A 26,041-nucleotide genomic window follows, 5' to 3' on the forward strand; every position below is an offset into this window, starting at 1 on the left:
ATTAGTTTCTACTTCAGCAATATAGCATAGTTTCTTACCTTTATCATCCATGTTTCTCTTGAAGTCTCAATCACCTCTTCTTCCTTTGTACTTTTTTTCCTTCATTTCATCCTTATCCTCACTGGTAGGACACCTAGTAGAAATATGACCTACTTTGTTGCATGAAAAATAGATAATAGGTAATTTACCTTTTCCTCTTCCAAATCATTTTGCAATGAGGGCTTCAAGTTCATCAATTTCATCATCATAATTTTTATTATCACTCTTCACATTTTTTCCTTTTCTTTTGCTAAAAACCAATTGTGACTTAAAGGTAGATTCAATAGTAATGGGCCTGTAGTTGTAAAAGTTAGACATTTCAAAAGTAGTAAGTCTACCAAATACACCTTCCAAGGTCAAAGTGTTATGTGGTGTGCATCTCAAATCTTTAATTGTAGATACTCTAATGGAATATATAGGGAGTAGAGTCCTCAATACCTTGCTTATCATAGTTTCATCTTTGATTTCTCCATTTGCACCATGAATAGCATTAACAACTTTTTTAACTCTTGTGTAGTATTGTTCTATATTCTCACCTTCCATCATTTTCATATCATCAAATCTACCTCTTAGGCTCTCTAATTTGACTCTCAAGACATTGTCATCACCTCCATATATGCTCTTCAATTTTTCCCAAATTTTCTTTGCACTATCAAAATCTTTTAGGTCATCAAACTTGGCATAACTTAGGGCTGAGGTAATCTCCAACACTTCTTGATTGTGTTCTTTCTTTTTCTTCAATTGATCAACTGTCAGAGGAGTAGTGGTCACCTTCACATGCTCATTATCTACAAAATTGATAGTAGCATCACTGATACTAGATATATGCAACCTCATCAAGGTATGTCATGTAGGAAAGTACTCCTTGTTTAGCTTGGGTACATCTCTCTTGTGAGTCATGATCGTTGGCTTTAAGTACCTTCAAAATTTTCTCTGTAAGAACTAAGCTCTAATACCAATTATTAGAAATTTTTAGAATAATTGAGAGGAGGGGAGGATGGATTAGTTACTCCAAGTCCTTAAGTACCATTTGAACAATTAAGCATAAAACTCTTACAATTTTTCTTATCTTGTTGTTGCTTGGTCTCTACTATAAACTAAAATTATTGTTCCAATTATAACATGCTTTGTTGAATATAAAATGTAAAATATATAAAGCATTCAACACAAGTTTTACACTAGAATTTTATGTGGAAACCCAATTTGGTAAAAACCACCAACAACATGTCACTACCTATTCACTCTTTTGAAGTGAGCTCTATTACAAGCCAACCCTGTTAAAGATTACAATACACACTATTAAATGTGACCTAGTTAGAGGATTTGATCACCCTATTAGGAGTGGCCTTGTTAGAGGACTTTGATCATTCCATTTAGAATGTCACCTTGTGAAAGGATTTACATAGGCTATTAAGTCTTCCAAATGACTATTAGTTCAAACCATGTTAAAAGGATTTCAATATAAACTATTTACAATTATTAGAAAGAGAATAGTAGGATTTTGATCCGTATGATTACAACTCACTTTGTAAGTTCATATCTATGTTTAGTTCAAGTGTTGATTCACTGATAAGCTCTCCAATGTCATCTCTATTCTTGATTCACTCAAAAACCCTTCAAGTGGTTAGTATCATCCCTTCAAAAATGCTTAAGCCTTCTTTCTCAGATTTTACTTAACAATATCAACAACATCTGCATAAGCAATCTCCTTTAGCTTTGAATTTATTCACAATTGTGTGCCTCGGATCCACCTTTCTCTATATGCCTCTTTCACATACACACTCACACTCATACTAGCACTCACACCTCTTTTTTTGGCTCTATATCTCTTTAAATAGTCAATTATTTGTCTATTGGTTTCCATGATCATCATAGATCTTAGGGTTTACAATTAGGTTCAACATGATTCATTGTATCTGTCCATCTTCTTGATCTTTCTTAGAAACTTCTCTAGAATTTGTCTATTATGTCTTTACCTAATCCTCACCTTGAATTTAATGATTTAACTCATCAATCCTATCTTCAACATGGTTTAAATGTCCCAAGAAATCAACTGAGTCAGCTGGGAATCACAATTTCCTCAAATTCATCTTCAACAATATTACTCAGCAATCGCTAAGTTCTAACACTCGGTCATTCTAAATCTTTCTAGCTCAGCATCAACTATCTTTCTTAGTTGATACTAATGATTGGTCAACACTAGATATGCTCAACACTTACTATGGCTCGGTTGACACTAGCATCACTTCACATTCCTTAGCCATTTACTCTATTGCTCGGCTTGGCTTAACTTTCTTGACATAAACAATCACTTTGTTTCATCAAATGTCCATTGTAGCTTCCTTTTCATAACTCAACCTTTCCTCTAGGTGCTATTGTTATGAGCAATTTCTCAAATCCTCTTCATTAATCAAATTGATATGACATTTAGCTTAGGTAGCAAAATGTATTATCAATAGATTTGACATCAATTGTACAAAAAACAATTATTCCAATTGTAATTTTCCAACAACATCAAGATCTTATGAAATTAGAGGTTGGACCCAATTCTACATTAGAGACAGGCCAAGATCATGATCTCTTCATATGGCTCTTTCCTTTCTTTTTAGTCTAGTAACGAACAACTTTTGTGGATTTTTCTTTCCTCTTTGTGCAAATGCTTTCTTTTTTCCATAGTCGATCAGATTTATAAACAATTGACACCCATATTTTTAATGAGAATTTTTCTTTTTGCATGGTTGAGTAGTATCATTTGAGTCACTTGTACAAACTCATGTTTCATTTGCATCTTTAATACGTAGATGTTTTTCCTTTATTCTCCATCTATAATTTTTTTGAGTTATGCAGATTATTGAGTACTGTATTTTTTATTTGGTTATATTTTTTTTCCTTTTCTTAGCATCTATTCATTATTCGAGTAGTGTCATTGGGGGAACACTTGTAGATTCATCATGGTTTTCATCTTGGTTTCAAAGGAGGTTCTTCATTGAATACCATGGTGATTATAATGATTAAACATGTCTGCAATATTTTTCATGTCACAAAAGAATTTATTTCTATAGATTTTTAATGAGTGTTTTATTCCCACTGGAATTTCCCTCTTTCCCCATTCATTTAATTACATTTTTCTCCTCTCCTTAGTTATAATTGGGGGGGTTCCAACTATTGTTACAGTTTGAATGGTGAGCAGTCATCACTACACTCTAAAGACTTCTTTGTAAATTTAACTCCAAGAGATTTGGATTGATTTTCACCTTAATTTCTCTTTCGACCTATGATTTGCATTATATAAATATACACATTGCAATATTTAGGGCTCAGGTTGACATAGTGGTTATGACTAGAGCTTTATGTTTTTTTTATATCCACCTATAAGGAGGACCTAGATATGGTGTTATGTGGTGGTCCATCGTATTTTGGAAGAAGCTCCCTCATAGTAAAGAAATGGGAGCCAATTTTGGACCTATTGGATGCTTTCTTCCTTACCATTCTTGTATGGGTTAGGCTTCCGAGTCTTCCTTTAGAGTTCTGGCTTAATGATATTTTTTAAGGAATTTTTGGATCCTTTGGTGAACTAACTTCTATTAATAATATGATTGTTGCTAGATCAAGACTATTGTATGCTAGAAACTATGTGAAGGTATCCCACCTGAAGGACTTACCTCAGAAGGTAGATATTATTTCTAAATTGGGAAAATGGATTCAAGAGGTTGAATTTGAAGATCTTCCAAATGCATGTTTCTTCTGTAAGAAAATGGGTCACTGGCTAAAAATTGCCCAAAGAAGCCCAAATCAAATAAAAAGGTGGAGCCAGAAAAGAAAGATTCAAAACTTGGTGTGGAAACCTAAGGCATTAAAGGATGATATTGTATCCAATGATAAAGAGCGCCATGAAAACCTTAGCAAGGATAAGAATGAGGAAGGTGGGGTTTCTAAGGAAGGTAGTAAGGCTCAAGGATTCGAGAATGTCACACCATCTATCCTATTGGAAATTAATGAGGAAATGGTGATTTTGTAGCTCCAACCTAATAGTATATCCAAAAACAAGACTAAAGATATGGAGAATGATGGAGTGGATGGGGATTTTGAGGAAGGAAAAATCTAGGAGGATGATAATGAAGATTTTGATAAAATCCAAAATGGTTGTGTGGAGGATTCCCTTGAGAGGGGCAACCTTCCATTATTGGAACCTATCATTGAGGAGTCTCTATCATTAGAAACTTCCCCTAAGACTAACCCTGAGACTTCTCTCAAGAAGGGGGAACATAAAGCTAGCAAAGGAGAAATAAAATAGAGGAATGGAACAAGGAAGAAGACCAAGAAGGAGGCTTCCTCTTTTGTCTCTTCATCTAGTGTTTCAACTGGGAGGAAGAAATTGGAGATGGCTTCTCCTAAAGTGAAGGTAGATGTTGATTCTCTAAGGAAAGTGAGAAGAAAGAGCACCAAAAATGAGAGAGAAATAGAAATTTTGCAGAACACAGCTAATGGGAAACAAGCTACTATTTTGGATTTTATCCCTAAAATGTGATGAAGATCATATCTTGAAAAATAAGGGGGTGAATAGCCTCCATAAGTAGGATGTGGTTATGAATTTTGTTTGGGATTATAAGCCAGATATTTTGGTGATTCAAGAAATGAAAATGGAGAAAGGGAAAGCAGAAAATTTAAAATATTTCAAAAACTATGGGTTTTTGGCTAGTAGTTCTAAAGGGACCTTAGATGGTACTCTAGTTATGTGTAAATAATCTATTATGTATGTCTCTCTTATTGAATCTAGTAAGAACTTTATGGTTGTGAAGTTTGAGCACTTAACACTGGGTACTTATTAGAATTTGGCAAATATATATGCCCCTAATAGTAAGAATGTGAGGAATAAAATTTGGAATATCTTATCTACTCTTAAAAGTACAAATTATAATGGTAGAGGGATTATGTTGGGGGACTTTAATGTTCCCCTTTATGAGCATGAAAAAAAGCTAGGCAATACAAGTTAGATGGAAGGACGTAGAATGGATTTAATGGACTTAATTAAAATGGAAGGCTTGATGAATATGGACCTACAAGGGATAAATTTTACTTGGAGCAACAAGATAGTAGGTAATAATTGTATTCAAGCCTATCTAGACATGGTCCTTATTTCCCCTAATTGTACCAAAAATTTTGTCGGGCCCCTCACTTTTATCCCTAAGATTGATTTTGATCACTTTCCTTTAGTGTTTATTGCAGATTATCTTCAAGCTAAGAAGAATTTTCCCTTTAGATTTGAGAAAATGTGGCTGTAGCATCCTACTTTTCTTCTTGTGTTTAAAGCTTGGTGTAATATCAAGCTTGATGGTACCTCCCTCTTTCGTGTTTCTTCAAAATATAGGAATGTGAAAGATGGGGTAAAGGAGTGGAATAAGAATTCTTCTAAGAATTTACCTAAGGGAAAAATTCACCCAGGAACAAAGAACTCAAACACAAGCACACAGTAGACCAAAGAGAGAAAGAGTATGATCACAATGATGATATCTTCAATATGCCATGATTAAGATTACACTAGGAGTGCCTATATATAAAGGCCTCTCAGGAAGCACCTAGAATGTCTCTAGAAGCAACCAGGAGATAAGACAACTAAGCACCTTATCCAACATTCTAGATGAATGGATAAGAATGAAAAAGTGTTGTGTGGTGTTGAAGATTCCTGTGTTGTAGATAGCATGTGCTTAAAAGAGGTGTGGACCCCTGTGATGTCATCATGACAACTCACAAGAGTGCACAAACTCCTAAGTGTCTCACAAATAAAATACAAATCAAATAATGAAAAATAATTAAATAATGTATTAACCTAAGTAAACTTAAGTAAGTGTAATAAGTAAATACTTATTTACAACAACACCCCCCCCTTAAGTGTAACTTAGGGGAATGTCCTTAAGCTTACAAAACTATATGAAGATGCATAATGGGTCCCAGCTACTAGGCCATGTTAGGTACCCATGTACATAATGAAAATGCAAATCTCTCATAAAGTGGGGAAAGAGGGAAAACCTCATGGGAAAAACCCTCACCCAAAAAGAGAGATAAATAGGGATGCATTGATGGATGGAGTAATCAAGACCCCCGCATTACGGCATACATCTAGTATATACATAAGAGAATGAGAGAAGAAAGAGAGATAGAATAGGCTCCCCCCCCCCCCCCCCCCAAAAGAAGAATGCCGACAAGTTAAAGCTACACCAATGAAGAAGTTGGTCCAAGAATGAAGAATGGTGTTCCTCCCCTTAGGAAGAAACAAAGGAAAAGGTACACTCCTAAAGATGTATGGTGGCCCTGAAACATACTCAAGTATCCCTGTACTGATGCTGGTAGTCGCCCCTTACAATTATGTTGAAAAGAAAAAATGCAGATCTGTCAAGGATGTTTGTTGAACCTGTTCCACTAAACCATCTGTCTCCTCAACTAACAAAGAGACCTCCACTAATTGTTTTTCATAAGGATCCACAATCATGCCAACCTGTAAAGATTGATCATGTAGAGAATGGACATGAGAGTTGGAGAGAGTCCTTGCAATAATTGTAGAAGGATCATCATCATCAATGAGAAGATATAACTCCTCAAGTCTATCTCTCATGTCAACTGAATCTGGAGGTGGAAGATGAGATGTACCATATTGTGATGGACCTTTCACTATGGTAATGTAAGCATGTGGACTAGACTGATGTGACCTCTCATCGCAACTATCGATAGAACCCCACGTTTTTGAACCTATTGAAGCACTATCACTGGTATCACTATTAGGTTCCACTGTGTATGATGTGCGGAGAGGAGTAGAGGATAAGCATGGTGAACTTTCCTCAAAGTACATCCTTCTCCACAAAGACCTCATGTGTCTCAGGATCCATGAGTCTATAAGCCTTTGCATTGTCTTCATAACCAATGAAGGTACAACGCCTAGGTGTTGGTTCCTTACAACTCTTGGAAGAAAGGTTAGACCATGCTAGATAATCGAAGACTCTAAGGTGACTCACAACTAGTTTTTTTCCGTACCATGCCTCAAAAGGAGTCTTCCCATCTAAGGCATTATGAGGAGACCTGTTAAGTATGTGAGTAGCACTGCTAATGGCTTTAACATCTAATGTAGGATTGAGAGACTTGGATTCTATCATGCAACTTTCCATGGTCTTGAGAGTCCTAACCCTCATAGTTGTAACATCTATCTTGTTCAAACTGAATGCTAATGAGTTCTAAAGATCATTCCCCTTAATTCTGCAAAAGTTCTTAAGTCTTCAATCTACATATCTGTTATCACTGTCCACTTTTAGTACCTTAATGTCTTTCCTTAACTTGTGTTCAACATGAGTCTTGAAGTCTTGAAGCTTATGAACCACTTCATTCTTGTGATGAAGGAAGTAGACCCAAGTGAATCTCGAAAAGTCATCAACAAATGTGAGGATATAGCGGCCTTAGCTGATAGAAGTCACTGCAAAGGGTCCTGCTAAAACCATGTGAACTAACTAAAGAACAACTGGAGCTAGAGAAGACTTCCCTTTATCATACTTCTCCTTGAGATTCATATCCACTAAACAAGATGAACATTCTACCTTAGAAAAGTTGATATCAGGTAGAACTTTGACCATATGTTTAGAGAAAAGTTGTTGAAGAGAGCAGAAGTCAAGGTGACCAAACCACTCATGCCATAAGTTGATGTTTGAAGTAGAGTGAATCAACAAGGCTTGAGAAGGACTCTTAGGCACAAAGTGGGAGAAGGAATAAAGCCTCTTCTCATCATTGACATTCCCCACTACAACCAATGAATCATCTCTAAGACTTTGCACCATCACTGAATCATGAAGGAACTCAACTTTATGACCATCTCCAAGGTGAGTGATTTGGTAAACTGATAAGAGATTGGAGCTAAGATTTGGAATGTAGAGAACATCTTTAAATTCCCCATTTTCCATTTCCATGTGTCCTTTTTCTTCAACTTCCATTTTAGTATCATCTCCCATGAAGATGTGTGGTACCTTAGACTACTTCAATGAAGAAAATTATTCCTTTGAAGAACTCATATGGTAAGAGGCACCTGAGTCAAGTATCCATTCCGAACAAGAACTTGTGTTTGCCATAAGTGCTTTCCCTTTACCTATTGAAGAGGTTGGAGTTGAATCCTTGGAAGTACTTGGCACTTGAATCTTGTTCTTCCTAAGTAGGTTTTCTAACTCATCGATTCTCTTTGTCTTGCAATGATGCTCGTCATGATTTGGCTTTTTGAAATATGCATAAAAGAGTTTGTCCTTCTTGTCATTACTTCCCTTCTTGTTTGAAGAAGAATTGCCTTATTGAGAGGAGGATTGTTATGTCTTAGATTGTGTTTTCTACTTCCACTACTTCTTGTTGTTGCTTTTCCCTCCTTGACTTGATTGTGCTCATCACTAGCCACCAAGGTTTTGGTCTTTGATGACTTGAGAAGTCCAAAATCCATCAAGTGAGATTTTTCAACAATAACATCTCTGCAAATGCATCAAAGGAAGGCTTGTGATAAGTAGATCCCATGGTCAACCTATGAGTATTAAAACTTGAAACAAAGTTAGCATACTTAGAAGGTAGCCTCTTCAGGATGTGATGAATCAACCTGTCATCCTTCATGGGATTTCCATAGTCTTTAAGAAGTGCCCTATACTCATTGACTTTGATGATGTAATCCTGAATTGTGTCAAAAATCTTAGGATCCAAGAGAAGTAGATCATCTTCAATCTAAAATCCCTTTTCTTCATCCACCTTACCATACAACTGTTCAAGTTTATCCCAAGCTTCTTTAGAGTTTGAACAATTTTTAATGTGGAAGAGAAGATCCCCATGTACACAACTCCTGATAACTCCTAAAGCTTTTTGATCTTGATTTTTCTAATCAATGAGTTCTTTAGCATTAGTAGTTTTGGTAATTGTACCATCAACATAAAGACTATATCCTTTTTCCATTAATCTACTCCATGCAATATCTTTCCATGTAGAATAGTTGTGTGAAGTTAAAGGAGGACATTTAGAACCCATGATAAAAAAATGAAAAGAGCACAACAGAGAGACACAAAAACATAGTACACACCCCCCCTTTTCACTCAATCAAACGATCCCCCCAAAAAAGATGCTTTTGGCACTTTATAAGTAGTGTGTTTACAATGGGCCACTTGTCAAAATGAACAAAGTGGGCTTTCTGATTTTGCTTTTAGAACTACCTTATGAGGCTAAAATATGTCACTTAAGCACTGTAGCTTAGATTTACAACAATTTGTGAAAAGAATCAAAGCTTTACAATGCCAAAAAAGGCCTGATTATGAAAGTGAGAAATTGTTCCACACAACCCTAGAATCTATCTTTAGATCTAGAAAGTAGACAAAAAAAATGCACTTTCAAAAAAAATAGAACCTAAAAAAGTGACCAGATGTGCCTGTATGGAGCTTTAAAAGTTGCAAAAAGTAGGATTATGTAGGTATAGTCGCCAAAAAATGCAATTTCTACAAAATATGTGCACCAAAACTTGAAAATAACAAAACCATTAGAAAATTTAGGAAATTCTAGCCAATTTCAAAAACATTTGCACCTAAATCGGAGTCCAGATGTCCAAGTTATGGGCTCGCAAAGTCAAGCTGCCAAATTGAAAAGCAATGTGGAGAGGGGTCTGGAGAAAAAATTGAGTCTAAATTTGATGGACAAATGGCCATCACTGCACTTGTAAATCACCTAGTTTTGACGATCAAATGGCCATCAATTTTAACACAGTAAAATGATGACATCAGCAAAAAAATTTGGCCTTGGGATGACATGGCAAGTTGAGTCATCGTCCGTACTGTACGAACTAATACTTGGAAAAATTCCATACTGATGATGTGGCAAGAAAATATCGGCTGTCTACATGGCTGACATGGCAATTCTGATTGATGTGTCACCATTGTACACATGTCAGCCTATGTAGGTCTAACTGGGCGCTGAGTAAGCAAGGGTCCACAGAGCTAATGGAGTAGCTACTGATGTGGCAGAGCGGTTGTGAACAAATTAAAATAGACCATGTGGCATCTCCTTGGGTGTCTATGTGGTAGAAGGGTTTTTAAAATTTCAGGCCGGAAGGATAAAACTACCGTTGCCGAAACTAGCTACAAATACCACTGCCTAAATTTCTTTGCATAGTTTTGGAAAAACATCCACAATGCCAATTTTTTGAATACCACAGGCTGGATTTTGTTTCATAGCATTGCTAAAAAATAGGAGTACGACACTGCAGATGCCAAAATCCTAACGGTATATGCTTGTGCTAGAATTACGAAATGCACCAGAAAGTATGAGCTACATGCGAAAAAAGACTATGACACTGAGAAATGAAACAATAGTGCCAAAAAGATGGTCCAATTGCCATGAATGTGGTCATGACCGGAGATATTGCTGCCAAAAATAGAATATAGTGCCTTCACACCAAAAAAAGATGCAGAGTGGAAGACACTAAAAATAGTGCCAGATGTTTGCAAGTCGCTAGTAAAATCTGGTTAAATGGGCCACCGATTTAGTGGAAATATCCCACATGCAGTGTGCGGGTAGCTCGCATGAGCTTTAAAAGAAAGGGGCCACGAAGATAAAAGCAAAGAGTTGTGGATGTTTGTTGATGAAACTCTGATGCTTGCCAAAGGTAGATGAATGTTGTTTGTCGATTGTATAAGGTGGATTTTGGAAGTCAAAAAAAGGGGGCACTCACCTGATTATTGTGCGGTGCAGATAAAATGAAAATAGTTCACCAAAAAAGTACTTGTGCAAACTTGTAGGGTCGAGATATGATAGTCCAGTACCTGCAAAATATTTTCTCTACAAGGCCGATTGGCCTAAAAGGCTAAAAAAAAATTGAAAATTAAATTGTAGAGAAATTAAAATACTGAATTAAATGACCATACCCATTGTACAAATCAGGGCCTTGAGGTTCTAATTTGCAAAAAAAAATTGCCTCACAGTAGACTTTGGGCCAAGGTAGCCAAGTTTATAGTCAATTTTCACTAGTTTAGTGTTTCTTCAAAACTTAGGAATGTGAAAGACAAGGTAAAGGAGTGGAATAAGAATTCTTGTGAGAATTTTCCTAAGGGCAAAATTCACCTAGGAACTAAGAACTCAAACACAAGCACACAGTAGACCAAAGAGAGAAAGAGTATGATCACAATGACGATATATTCAATATGCCATGATTAAGAGTACACTAGGAGTACCTATATATAAAGGCCTCTCAGGAAGCACCTAGAATGTCTCTAGAAGCAACCAGGAGATATTACAACTAAGCACCTTATCCAACATTCTAGATGAATGGATAAGAATGACAGTGTCATATGGTGTAGAAAATTCCTGTGTTGTAGACAACATGTGCTTAAAAGAGGTGTGGACCCCTGTGATGTCATCATGACAACTCACAAGAGTGTACAAACTCCTAAGTGTCTCAAAAATAAAATAAAAATCAAATAATGCAAAATAATTAAATAATGCATTAACCTAAGTAAACTTAAGTAAGTGTAATAAGTAAATACTTATTTACACCAATAATTCTTTTGGAGATATCTTTAATGGTAAGTCTAAACTAAAAATGGAATAAAAGGATATTCAAGACAAAATTTAGTTTTTTGGATACTCGTTGTTAATGGAATAAATGAGAAGTTTTTCAACTACCATGATCTTGTTGCTAGGGAAGAAATTTTTTGGAGACAGAGATCTAGGGCTATCTAGCTTGAGGAAGGAGACCAAAATTCTAATTTTTTTCATCTAACTACCACGAAGCATAGAGCTTCTAATTGAATATCTAGGTTAAATAAGGTGTTGGATTCTATTACAAATGAAAATGATATCACTAGGGAGATGGTATCATTCTTCTCCTCTTTTCTCTCTTCTAACCAAAATATTGATTTGGATAGGCAAGGGGAGCTACTAGATACTATGATGTAGATTATCATTGATGAGTAGAACATAATATTCATGGTTGTTCCTTTAGTGGAGTAAATCTATAAGGATGTGCTTTCCTTTGAAGGGGATAAGTCACCTGTTTTTTATGGTTTTCCCATTTTTTTCTCTCAAATGCTCTGGGATGTGGTTGGGGAGATGCCTGTGATGTGGTGAAATAATTCTTTGGGGCTAGAAGAATGCTCAAGGAAATCAATTCTACTTTTCTTTATTTGATTCCTAACAAGTTGGGTGTAGAGTCTCCGAAGCATTTTAGGCCAATTAGCCTATTTAAATTAATTTCAAAAATTTTGACTCAAAGAATTCTAGTTTTTCTACCTAACCTGATTTCATATCAATAGAATAGCTTTGTCCTAGGAAGAAAATCCTAAATTTTATTATTGTAGTTCATGGAGACATTCATTCTTTGGTTTCTTCTAACTCTCAAGGTTTTGTAATGAAGGTGGATATTGTGAAATCCTATGACAAATTTGATTGAAGTTTTATTCAAAAAGTGATGAAGAATTTTAGTTTTGGTGAGAGATGTTTACAACTCATCATGAAATTTTTCACTACCTTCTCCTTAGCTATTCCAATTAATGGGATCTCATTTGGTTTTTTTATACCTTCAAGGGGTTTGAGGCAAGGTGACCCCATTTCTCCTATTCTTTTCACTATCATGGTTGAGTTTCTTGATAGGTATATTGGTAGCCTTGTTAAAGATGAGGAAACTCAAGGTCTGATGCCTTCCTCCCAACCTCTCTTATGCACTCATGAGCATTTTTTGGATTCTATTTTTTTTTTTTTTTTTGGGCAGGCAGGGGGTGGGGGGTGGGGGGGCATCTATTAGGGAGGCTAGGAGTCTTAAAAGGGCTCTAAATCTATATTTAACAACTACAAGGCAATTGGTTAATTGGGATCAAAGCTCTTTATTCTTCATTAATACCCCTATTCCTAAACAAAGGAAGATTGTTGATATTTTGGGGTGTTATAGTATAGTACCTTTATGGGTATTTATCTTGGCCTCCCTTTGGGTCAAAAACCTCCTAATTACTTCTAGAAAGACCTTGTGGAGAAATTTAATTAAGGAAATTATCTAGGTGGAAAGGGAATATGCTTAGCCAAGCTAATAAAGTTATTCTTTGGAAGGCTTCTTTTCAAAGCCTCCCCACCTATGCTCTTAGTCTCTTCAAAATTCCACCAAAATATGTGTATACTATTAAAAGAATACAAAGGAATTTCTTATGAACCAACACTAAAGAAAGGAAAAGGATAGCTCTTATTTCTTGGGAGAATATATGTAAACCTAAAGTTGAAGGGGGGTTGGGTATCAAAACTATAAGAAGTATGAATAAAGCTACTCTTTCTAAACAACGATGGAGAGTGTACCGAGATGATAAGGAATGGAACTCTATTTGGAAGTATAAATATCTTTATAATGTTCCATCTCTGTCTAATTTTCTGTCTTACCCAAAGATTTCCAATTCTTCGGCCATATGGGGTGCAATGCAAGGTTCCAAATATATTCTAAATAAAGGTTGTAAGTGGAAAGTGGGTGATGGAGGAAAGGTTATGTTCTGGGAAGATGCTTGGATATTGGATCATCCTTTGCTGAATTATTATAATAATGTCATTTCCATTGACACGTGTAAATATTTTTTTGGGAATTTTGTTTACAACTATTGGAGTAATAATGGTTGGGTTAATCTTGTGGAGGTTTGTCCTAATTTCACCAATATTCAATTGTCCTTAATTCCTTTTGTCTTAACCCTAACTAGGAGGATTCAATAGTGTGGGTTATTGATCCTAGTAGCATATTAAAGATGGTGTCTAATTTTAGGGCTGATATAAATAATAGTCCACCTCCATAGGATAAAGCTTGGAATAAGGGTCTTCTCTAAGATTAATATCTTCTTCTAGATTTCCCTTCAAAATAAAATTTTAACTATCAATTGATGATCTTCAAAAGCGGGGCATTTATATTGTGAATAGGTGCAGCTTGTGCAAGATGGATGGTAAGGACATTAATCACCTTTTCATTCACTATTTTTTTAGCCAAAATGTTGGAAGTATTCTCCTTCAATACTAGAATATCTATTGGGTTCAGCCTAAGGATCTTATGGAATGCTTTCAAAATTGGAAATATAATGTTAGATGCCCAAATGCTCATTTTATTTGGGGTCTCTCTCTTCCTCACCTCTATTGGGATCTTTGGAAAGAAAGAAATAATAGGATATTTAGAAACAAAGAAAGCCATGCTTGGGTAGTGGGTCAAAAAAATCTAAGAGCCATTAAAGAGAACTTCATTTATTAGAATAAAAATTAATGAGATTTAAATATCTCTGAACCCTTTAAAATCAAAGTTAGCAAACTAAAAAAAGATAATGTTAGTAAAGAAGGTGTAGTCTAGAATTCTCCTCCAATGGGATGGCTTAAAGATAACTTTGATGGATCAGCTAAAGGGAATCTTGGGAGAGCTAGATGTGGTGGAGTCTTAAGTGACCATAATAGTAGGATAGTGGATGTTGTGTCAGTCACTATAGGTTCCTCTACTAGTTAGAGGGTGGAATTCACTATTGCCCTTTTCAGTATTATAATTGCAGTGGAAAGTGGTTATCAGAATTTATGGTTGGAAGGAGATTCTTTAAACATTATCAATATGTTGAATGATAAAAAATCCATGACATAGAATTTTGAAGGAAGTGTTGTGGAAATTTAAAAAAACTCCTCGCTAACTTTGATGATGTCGCCATATCCCACATCTATCAAGAAGGCAATAGAGTTGATGACTGGATTGCAAACAAAGTAGTTGCTTCAAACAGAAAGATGAAGTGGGCAGAGGACCTAAGTGAGGAAGTTGATTTAAAGGAAATTATTAATTATGATTTGACAAATGCAATCAAAGGAAAGATTATTTGAGATTTCATTAATTGATAAATTTCATGGTGTCATTAATAAAAGGCATTATCATTTTATGAGGAAGTACCAGCTCATTATTGTTGTCTTTACATGGCACATTTTCTAGGTGGTCAAGTTTATTGAGTTAAAAGAATGTTATTCTTTTGCTCCTGTTACCATTTATTGTAGAGTTTTCAACATTTGGTGTATTATGGGAGGTGGTCCGAGGAAGTAGGAGACCTCAAATTATAATCACTAGAAGGTGAAGCATGTGATGTGGGATATTCTTCAAAAGGGTAAGGCTATTGTGTTTCTTGAGAAGTTGCATGGATTTAAACTGCATATTATTAAATAGTTTTTTAAGAATTGGTCTAGGGAGAGGGTGTCTTTACATGGGGTTGTTATCCCTTTGACAGAGGATCACTGGCCTTCCAATGGGGGGTAAAAATTTTTAAAAAGAAACCAAAATCTTGAATGACGCCCTTAAGAAATTTCAAAAAAATGACAAAGAGGAAAATAAATTGGTTAAGGGGATTTCTTTGATTTGGACCAGATCAAGGAAATATGGCAAGATTTTTTATCTTGTGTCTATGAGTACTTCATACTAGATGGTCAGTCTAAAAGGGTTCACAATTTTCACTTTATTTTTCTAAACCATTTTAGATATAAGGATAGGTTATATTTTCCTTTCTACTTGAAGTATTCATTGTTGAATAGTCTCAAATCTCAGAGAAAGAAAGAGAGTAGACATGTCCTTCATGAAGGACTTATCTTGTTGATTGAAGAATACTACAAAAACAATGTTGTGAAGCCCTCACCTTCACTACAAAAAAGAAAGAATTTTTATGGAAAATTTGAGTGCCAAGAAAACAAAAAGCCACATTGAGGAGGTGAGCAGTGAAAAATTGGAAACTGGGTCGATGTTTAATTTGGAGAGTGGGGAGAAGAAGGTCAAGAAAAAAAATAGGAAGAAAGATATTGAGAAGGGTAAGAAGAATGATACTAGATCTATAAAAAAATCAAAGGAGAACAAAAGAAAAATAGAGTCAAAGAATGAAGAGGAAGAAGGGGGTGATACAAAGAGGTGAGATCTCAGCTCAAATAATTATGGGTACTCTGATGGTCAAGGGGTCTCTTCGAAAAATGATGATGGCAAGGATAGCAATGTTGGCTCCTCAAACTTAGAGATGAAGACTCTAACTTCTCTTGGGAGCCCCTCTATGGATAAGGGTATAATGAAACAAGGGTACGTCCCTACCCAAGAGTCTACCCAAGAGAAGAGGCTCTTTTATGACTTTTAAAAGGATAAAGATAACAACTGTATTATTAAGGAATAGAATATTAAAGAGCCTAACAAGTTGGAGGAGATGGAACAAGGGGGTGTGGGTGAAGAGAAAGATTTGAAATTTGTTGAGGTATAGGATGATGCTTTCAATCTTGAGAATTATGTTGATGAAGAGGTTAATGAGGAGCTAAAAAATAGTGGGAGGCTGATGTTTCTCCATAAAGCCAAACTGAAAGCAAATGCTTCACTTCAAGTGGACTCTTGGCTTTATAATAAGGTTATTGTCATCAAGAAAAATGTAAGGGAGCTTCAAAAGAATCTAGAAGAAGAGAGGGCCAAAAGAGCTAAGTTGGAGAATAAGGTGAGAAATATCCCTGAGAGGCTAATGGCCTATGAAATGGAGTTGAGTCAACTAGTCAATAATAGTGGCCAATGTATGGATATGGTTACCTCAAGTCTGTGTGTAGCAATGGAAAGTATTAGTAGAAAGAGAAATGAGAAAAGTATTTTCCTTGTTATTATTTAGCTGATTGGAGGCCCTAGTAAGAGGACAATACAAAGTACAAAGAAATCTATTTAAGCTACTCTAGGGTCGATGGTGGAGGACATCCTTCAAGGGACTACGGATGCTGGTAAGGATCTGGCTAAAGCAATTAAGGAGTTGGTTGAATTTTCTATTGTTGGATTTTTTTGCTTGTTTAGGTAGCTAGTCTTGGTCTTGTTGCTAGTTATTTTTTATTTCCATCTTTTTTCAGTATGTTGAACTACTTCTAGGTTCTAGGTCCTTGTAAAACTTGGTTTTGTTAATTTCATGATTATTCTTTAGGTTTCAAATCCTTGTAAAACCTAGTCTTATTTGTTTCTATGTTGACTTTGTAGGTTTTAGGTCCTTGTAAACCCTGGTGAGACATTATAGTCATATATTGTTTTTATTTTTGTTCAGGGTTTTGGGTCCCTTCAAACCTTCTTTTACTATAATTGAAAACATTTAATAAGATAGATTAGAGATGTAGTTGCTCTTCTTTTTTCTCCGTATTCTATTTCTCCAAGTGATTTTTCTTCTTTCTTAACTAGATCTAGTTGCTCTACAACTTACATTTGTAGAAAATTTTACACCAAAACGATGTCCACTATCAAATAGAAAATTAAGATGTTCAACATATTTCATGTATGTAAGAAAATATGTGAAGTTTATGTCAATTTTTGGTCATTAAACACCCTAAAGAAATATAAGAGAAAAATTTGGTCCTCATCAAAGACCTATCTTCTTGTACACCATGAAAAAAAAAATCATTGTTAGGTAATTCTACCATGGTAATGCCTTCAATTCAAATCCATAAATTATATATATTTTGGCAATGCATGATTTGTTGGAAACTACATTTGGAACAATTGTTATGTTGTCATTGATGTCAAACCTACTAGAGAGATAGTGTAGAGTGCCATATTATCTGATTGATGAAGAGGATTTGAAAAGAAGAGATAGCAAAGCAACATGAGCTAGTCAAGTTGTTGAGAAGAAGAGAACTTAGTCATTGACAAGATAATGTGTTGTTTAATCATTGCATTAAGTAAAGAAGATAAGTGAAATGATATATGAGTGAAATGATAAGAAATTTTGTAAAACTCTAAGCTTTACTAAGTACCAGTGTTAGTCAGTCAATGAAGGAGTTGAAATAGAAGATTAAGGAACTTAAGTAGAAGTCAAAAAATTAGTTTAAGCTAAGTGATAGTTATGGTCGGGTAAGTCATTGAAGCAAATTGGAGTATCGATCGAGTGTTAGTAATGACTGAGAAGAATGTGTATGTCGAGATACATAGTCATGACCAAACATAAGAACTTAGTGATTTCCAAGTGACAGTAAAAGTTATAGTTTATGAAAGAATTGAGCTTGAGGCTGACATGGTTGAATTTTTGGAATATTCAAAATGCATGGAAGATAAGGATTGATGAGCTGGCATATTTAGTGTATGAAGAGAGTTTTTTATGCAACCAAAGACACAAATTTAATCAAAAGTTTCTAGAAGTTTCTAGAAAGGAGAAGGAGAACAAAATGATGGAAGGATTTGATGAATCTGACCTAACTTTAAGATCTCTGGTGATTTTTAAGTGGTAAAAGATTGAAATTGTCTATTTAAGGAAGCATAAGATATGTTTTCTAAGGTTGGTTTATTGTTGATTGGTGATCTTAAGGAGACTTGTGAAGAACACAGTAGCAGTGGTGAAGTGAGGAGATTAGTGAAGTGTGATTGCTTAAAGGGATGCCAAAAAAATTAGTGATGGAGATGAAAATGGAGCCCAAGCAATGAACCAATAGATGAGTGAATGGAGATCTAAATTTACAAAGTGAGTTGTACTTTACAGATCAAATCTTCTGTTAAATTCTAATCATTATGACAGTCAATAGTATAATCAAGGTTGACCTAATAGTCATTTTTAAAATCCTTTAATCAAGGTGACATTATAATTGAATGATCCAAAGTCCTCTAACTAGGCCACTCCTAACAAGGTGAATAAATCATTTAACAAGGTCACACTTAAGAGTGTGTTTTGTAATCTTTAACAAGGTTAGCTCTTAACTAAGCTCACTTCAAAAGAGTGAAAGCGTGGTAGCATGTTACTTGGTGGTTTTTCTCAAACTAAGTTTCCATGTTAAATCTTGGTATCAAAGTGTCATTTACTAGTGTGAATTTTACTTTATGCATTTTATTTTTTTATAGTTGTTTATTTTACTATTTAACTGCCACAAATACATAGACCATTAAGTTAAAGAATGTTAAATTACTAATATATTGCTATATGGATTGAGCTATTTTATGATATTGATTAAGTTGTTTAAAGCTATTGAAATTTGAATTGGTACATTTGGACCTGAGGCTAACAGATTCACCTCCCCCCGCCCCAACCAAGTCAGTTATTCTAAATCATTCGAACATCATTTTTCAATTGCTCATCCTATTTGAGTGATCACTGTAGTCCTTTTTGTTAATTGTTAATTCCACCATACAAACTGTATGTTATTCACCTTAATTTTTTCTTCAAACAGTGGTTTCAACATTTTATAAGAAAAGCATGATTGTGCTTCCTGTAATCATTCAATTTTTCATTCATGTAATATGAGGAGTTTTTCAATATTGTTTTCTCAGTTTTATTTCTACATGAATTACTTTCTCTTCCTAGCTAGATCTATGCAGTTTTAACTATGAAATTTTACATGGTATTAGAGGAAAGGTTGCTAGGAAAAGAAATGTGAGTTTTTATTTGTAGGTGTGATAGATCAAAGCTTTAAAGAATAGAGTTTTCAATCATCTATGTTCTTATGTCATGTGATTATTTTGAATGGAATCTACCAATTCTACTTACATCTACAAGTAGAGGCTTATACTGAAAAGTCATGGCAACAGAGCTTGGACCCGATTCTACATCAAAGATAGGCCAAGGTCGTGCTCTCATTGCATATGCCTTGTCTTCACTTTCTCTCTAGTGGTGTATTCTTTTATGGATTTTCCATGCCTCTTTGTGTAGATGCTTTCTTTGCTTCCATAGTTGATCAATTTATGGACATTTAGCACCTATATTCTCAATCAGCAATTTATTTTTGCATAGTTGAGTAATTTCATTAGGGTCACTCATACGAAATCATCTGTCAAGTGCATCCTTGAATGATAAATGTTTTGTCTACGTTTTCTATCTGTACTTTTTTTAAGGGAGCTATGCAGATTATTGTCTATTGTATCTTCAATTTGATTGACAGGTGTTTTGATTTTGTTTTTCATCTATTCATTTTTTGAGTAGTGTCATTGGGGGCACTCATGCAGATTGATCCTAATCATCGTCACAGTTTCAAAGAAGGTTTTTCATTCAACACATTGGCAATTATGATTTGACAGATGTCCATGATTTTTCATGTCACAAATTATTCTCTCTATAGATTTTGAGGGGGAATTATTCCTACTGAATTTTCCCTCTTTCCTCCTTTCTTCTTTAACTTCTATTCTCCTTAGTTAGAATTAAGGAGGGTTGTTAGTGTTAGGTAACTCTAGTCTGACAATACCTTCAGTTCTAATCCATAAATTATGGATATTTTGTCGGTGCGTGATTTTCCAATCGCTCCTCCAATTTGAGTGATCACCACAATCTTATTCATTAATTGTTAATTTCGTCATATAAATTTCATGTTATTCACCTTATTTTGTTCTTCAAATGATAATTTCAACATTGTATAAGAAAAACATGATTGTGCTTCTTGTAATCAAATTCAATTTTGTATTCATGCAATATAAGGAGTTTTTCAATACTCTATTTTTCAGTTTTATTTTTGCATGAATTATTTTCTCTTTCCTAGCTAGATTTATGCAGTTGTAGCTATGAAAGTTTACATGGTATTGGAGAAAAGGTTGCTAGGAAAATAAATGCGAGTTTTTATTTGCAGCGATAGATCAGAGCTTTAAAGAATGGAATTTTCAATCGTTTATGTTCTTATGGTGTGATTATTTTGAATGGAAGCTACCACTACTTAGGCCCACAAGTAGAGGCTTGTAATAAAAAAATTCAATGCAACAAAGGTCGGACCTGAATCTACATCAGAGATAGGCCAAGGTCATGCTCTCTTTGCATGGACCTTGCCTTCATTTTCTCTCTGGTGATGCATTTTTTTGTGGATTTGTGTAGATGCTTTCTTTTCTTCCATAGTTGATCAAATTTATGGACATTTACCACCTGTATTTGAATCAGTGATTTATTCTTGCATGGTTGAGTAGTGTCATTAGGGTCACCAGTATTAAATCATGTGCCAGTTGCATCCTTGAATGATAGATGTTTTCCCTATGTTTTCCATCTATACTTTGTTTAAGGGAGTTATGTAGGTTATTTTCTACCGTATCTTTGATTTGATTGATTGATGTTTTGCCTTTGTTTGTCAGTTGTTCATTTTTTGAGTAGTGTCGTTGGGGGCACTCATGCAGACTGGTTCTAGTCATCATCATAGTTTCAAAGAAGATTCTTCATTCAACACCTTGGCGATTATGATTTGACAAATGTCCATGATTTTTCATGTCACAAATGATTCTCTCTATAGATTTTGAGGTGGGGATATTCCTACTAAATTTTCCCTCTTTCCTCCTTTCTTCATTAGCTTATATTCTCCTTAGTTAGAATTAAGTGGGAGTGTTAGTGTTAGGTAATTCTAACCTGATGATACCTCCAATTCTAATCCATAAAGTATGGATATTTCGACAGTGCATGATTTTCCAATAACTCCTCCAGTTTGAGTGATCACCATAGTCATTTCTGTTAATTGCTAATTCCACCATATAAATTGCATGTTACTCACCTTAATTTGTTCTTCAAATGACGGTTTCAACATTGTATAAGAAAAGCACGATTGTGCTTCTCATAATCATTCAATTTTTCATTCATGGAATATAGGAAATTTTTCAATTTACTTTGTTTAATTTTTCAATACTTTGTTTTTTCTTATTTTATTTTTGCATGAATTATTTTATATTTTATCTTTCCTAACTAGATCTATGCCATTGTAGCTAAGGAATTTTATAATTTTGAACCATGTTATTCTTGTCCTCTCTTTGTGTTTTAATATTCTTGTTATGAACATCATTGAAATACCAGATGACAAGAACCAAGAAGAAATATATATATAGCAATTGCTCTGTAACACAAGGTAAACGAGCGGCTTATAAACAACTCCCATAGCTTTTCCACAACTATGACATCTAATCAGACATGTACGATAACTGTTTTTGTATCAAGTTCACATAAATCTCTCTCTGAATAAAAGAGAAAATGTGGTATACATACGTGGCCTTCTTTGCTTCACAACAAGTAAGAAAATTCTTTTAAGAAGACCCACATGTTCAAACAAAGCACGGGCCCTTCTCAAAGTAAATGAAATGGGCAAAATAGCACTGCATTTGAATGAGGAATCACAGTCCTTCCTATCGTTTTCATGACAATTATGGGTTCATCTGTCAGTTTACACTTAAGATTTTGTATACCAAACACATAAATAAGTTGATATCAAATGCCAGGTGACCTAGTTTTCTTTATTTTATTTTCCATATGAGATTTGTTCTAAACATTAAAAAAATCTCTACCGACATTTTATATTCAAATCAAGCTGAATTCATGACGTAGGAATATTGAGGTTTCCTCCAAATGCCAACCTGTTTTTTCAACTTTTTGAGTCTCCTGAACAATTGTCTTTCCTCAATTGGCTTTTGTGAGGTGTCTCTATCTATTCTTGTATACTTTCCTCTACATATCAAACTCTCACCAGCAAAATATTAAATAGTAATACCCATTCTAACAGGATGAAATAATCTGATTTTCCAAGCAGGACAAGCACAATAGTACAAACTACAAGCTTCTATATATACATTCAGACTACATGAAAGTGATGGAATTATATTGTAGTAAGACTTGACCTGAAACTATTGAAAGTGATGGAATTATATTAAGACTTGACCTGAAACTACTGATTTGCTGTTTATTGGTCTATTTGTTCGTATTACTTACTTTCTAAAGAAACTTTAGCTGTCAGTGTTATATTGAAATGCATATGTTTATGTATAAATTTATTACTTTCATATAATTTTTTTAATTTTTTTTAAATATAGAGAGCCACCTTGATGGAACAATGTATAAGTCAAGACAATATGACAATGAGTACAAAACACAATTAATGGAAAATACCATTTGACATGGTTACTCCAAAAATCATAGTTTTGAAGTAGGAAAAAAAATCTACATTTATTGCCTTTTATAAATGGGGGTGCTATTTACAGCATACTTGAAATTGATTTCTTGCCTTTGTGATATGGAGATGCGAATTTAAATCCAGGCCTTAGACTCCATTGGCTGTATGTACAGTCATTATGTTTTTTTTTTAATATATTTTAAAAAATTGAACTGGTTTAGTGAGTTTGTTTTCAATATTTTTAGTAGTTTATAGATATATTATTTAGTTTTTATGAATAATTATTATAATTTTTCATATTTTTAAATGTTTAAAAACGTATCTGAATTTGATGGAAAGTTTTTAATTAATATAATTATTTTAGCATATTATATTAAAAAGTTAGAAAAATATTAATATATTATATATAATAAATAAAGAGAGAGAAAAGGTTTGTTTATGAAATGTTTATTTTTAATCAAATTTTATTTATAAATTAATTTATTTGTATATATTTTTAAAGAATTTTGTGCAAGTGAGTTATTTTATTAGTGATTATGATCAATGTTTTTGTTGATAATGTAAAATAAATTGTAATAAGAAATTTGTACAACTTTTTTTCCTACATTTTCAACTTCAAAAAATTATGAATGGGTGGAGGGCACCATAATCTAAGAGTAGTCACTTATCTAAAATCTATTGTTGTTTGTCTCAATTCATTGTGCACTTCTTTAACTTCATTTGTTATAGAATTTGAACCTATACACACAAACATGAAAAAAAAATAGTTTTGATATATAGGGGTTTGCCTTAGTTGTTAATGTTCCCACCTCCACAACTGCTATGATTGATAAAAGAGAGTTTAAATCATAATTGAAATGTTGAATTCAAATGATAATACTTTAAGAATGATAAGGTGGGGGATGTAATTCTTTTTAAACAAGTCCTCCAAGTGTTAATGCAATACTATGAAAACATTATAAAATCAATCATGAAATCATAATAGTGTAGGTTGGTGTAGCCTACTACTCATATGCTAAATACTTAGATAGGAAAAGCTTGCTTGGTAATTTGATTGCTAATAATATCCTAGTAGGCTTTGTGAATGATAAAATATTGCTTTATGTGTGGTTCGCAAGATATTTCCAAATGTAGGCCAACAAAATGATGAACTCGGACAAGATCACAAATAGTGGAGGCCAAGACACAAATATTTGAATTTGGGTCCCTTTTAGAGGGGCTTGGGCACTTGGTGCCCTAGTTCACTCGTAAATGGATTAAAAAAAGTGGCACAAAAGTATTGGGATTGGTAACATATGACCTAGTCTCAAAATAGCATATGTTGACAATTAAATTGCAGGCTCAACAATTAAATTATAAAGCTAGATATAGCTCATATATACTTAAATCATTATAGGAGATAGCACACTACAATATGGGTCCAAACTCTAGTTTGAAATTGTAAAGGGAAACAATTTAAAACACTATAAACACATTCATAATTTGGGAAAACTATGCAGCTATGTAGATTATAAAAACTATCATGATTTGACTATCTTTTCATCATCATTCTACATAATGCACGTTCTTAACATATAAGAAGAAAATGCCTAATGTCAATAAATAGTATTCACATTTAAGAGATATGAGAATGATACATGCAGAGACCAAATTCCCATAAAAAATTATAACAAAATTGTCAAAGAAAGATGTATCCTTAAAAACCTTTTTGAATTAAAAAAAGGTTTGGTTCTATAATTTTCATTTAAAGGAAAACTAACATGAATTGTTTGAATTTGAATTATAGAAGTTCACATCCCAACATGATCTTCCAATTGAAGTCTAATCCAAGTTGCTAATTACCATACTTAAATATGTTACCAACTTTTCAATTTCTATTGCCATATTTTTATTAAACCTAATGAAATTCTAGTATCAAAATGATGTAGAGAAATTGGGAAGAACGTCATCAAACACTAGGAAACAAAGGAAGAAAATTAATGAAAAATTTAAAAATTCTACATTTTGCAAATGTCAAATCCAATTGGTCAATATTAGACAATTTATTTTCCTTTCCTTCAAATGCAATTCATGAAATGAAAAAAATATATCTAATGTGAGGAAGTTCTAAAAGATGATTTAGAGGAAAATGGGTTTGAATGGACCTGAAACTCCATGCAACTAGATTTTAGCTGGTATTTGAAGCCCTCATAAAGGATTTCTTAAAGATAGAACATGGAAATAATATAGACAACCAAGAACAAGTCACAAGGGAGATCTGAAGGACATACAAATGATAAAAGGGAAAATTAAAGATAAGGAAACTATACAACCTTTGTGGCGTTTTGACTACCATGAACACCTTTGACAACAAATTGATAAACATCAAAATATTTTGGAAAACCCTTCTTCCACTTTTGCAAGGGATAAACTGGAAAAGATTGAGGAGTAGCCATAACCACATGCCCATACTTGTTGGGAGAAATATAGTCAAAAATTTAGCAAACCATCAGAAGATGATTGACCAATAGAAGCTTTCAAACATAGGCCAATAGTATCTATCACCAAAAATAGGAAAATATACATAGCCAAACCCCAATCCACATTCTTGCTGGAAACAACAAGCTTTGTAGCAATGTCTCAATAGGACCATTCAAATTTCCATCTCCTAAATTTTCATCAATAATACACATACCCATAGTAAGATGCTCAAAAAGAGAATTTTTCTTCCAAGTAGCATCATTATGAAAAAATTTATGACACTTTGCAACCATATAACATATAGAAAAACATTTCTAAAAGAGAAAAGGAAGAACCTCAACATCAAGAATCTAGGACAAAGCTCTATCCCTAATTAGAAAGAAAACTTCTCTAGTTAGAACAGTAATATCTTCCCCTGATTTGAACTTTGACTTGTAGAAATTTAACTTAAGGAATATTGTCAAACACTTTGTATGCAAACTCATAAAGCTGATTTCCTCAATAAATTGCTTTCCAATGAGTAGATTTACGAACAACTATGAAGTGACATTAAAATGCATAATACACATCATAACATTTTCACAAACACTTGGCACACATTCAACAATATATGAAAAATCTGGAAACTCTTTCAATTTGCTGATAAAGGGTGATTTTTAAATGTAGATGTGCACTTACAGCTACCTTAAAGGCTGCAACAACTATT

The sequence above is a fragment of the Cupressus sempervirens genome, chromosome 11 (assembly GCF_028749045.1).
Source record: "Cupressus sempervirens isolate cs-2001-9-10 chromosome 11, ASM2874904v1, whole genome shotgun sequence".
NCBI classification, from domain to species: Eukaryota; Viridiplantae; Streptophyta; class Pinopsida; order Cupressales; family Cupressaceae; genus Cupressus; species Cupressus sempervirens.